This window comes from Meles meles, unplaced genomic scaffold, assembly GCF_922984935.1.
Source record: "Meles meles unplaced genomic scaffold, mMelMel3.1 paternal haplotype, whole genome shotgun sequence".
Taxonomy (NCBI): Eukaryota; Metazoa; Chordata; class Mammalia; order Carnivora; family Mustelidae; genus Meles; species Meles meles.
In genome coordinates, this window is record NW_025721285.1 from 147044 (window position 1) to 147500 (window position 457).

Below are 457 nucleotides of genomic sequence, written 5' to 3' on the forward strand. Positions count from 1 at the left end.
TGCCCGTCTCCGCTCCTCTCGTGGCCTCGGTGTGGAGGCCTGAGGTCCCTTCCGGGCGGGGATGGGAGCATGGCGTGCGTAGAAGAGGCAAAGGCGGTCCCCTCGTGGGGCTCTGGCCGCGGGTGCTCAGGATTGTCCTGGGCCTGTCCCTTGCCGCAGACCCACCCCCGCCCCCTCCCAGGCCCTGGAGGCCTTTGGGACGGCGTTTCCTTGGGCGGAGCCCGGTCAGGGGGACGAATGGGTGGGGGCGATGCGCCCTCGGTGAGAAAGCCTTCTCTAGCGATCCGAGAGGGTGCCTTGGGGTACCGGAACCCCCAGCCGCCGCCCCTCCTCTGCGCGTCGTGGCCACCGATGCGGGGTGACTACCGTCGCGTGTTGGGCAGAGCCCCCTCTCCGCGAGGGGTCTGCCGGCCCCGCGGTGGGGCCGAGCGTCGCTCTCTTGCCTACCGCGGCCTGC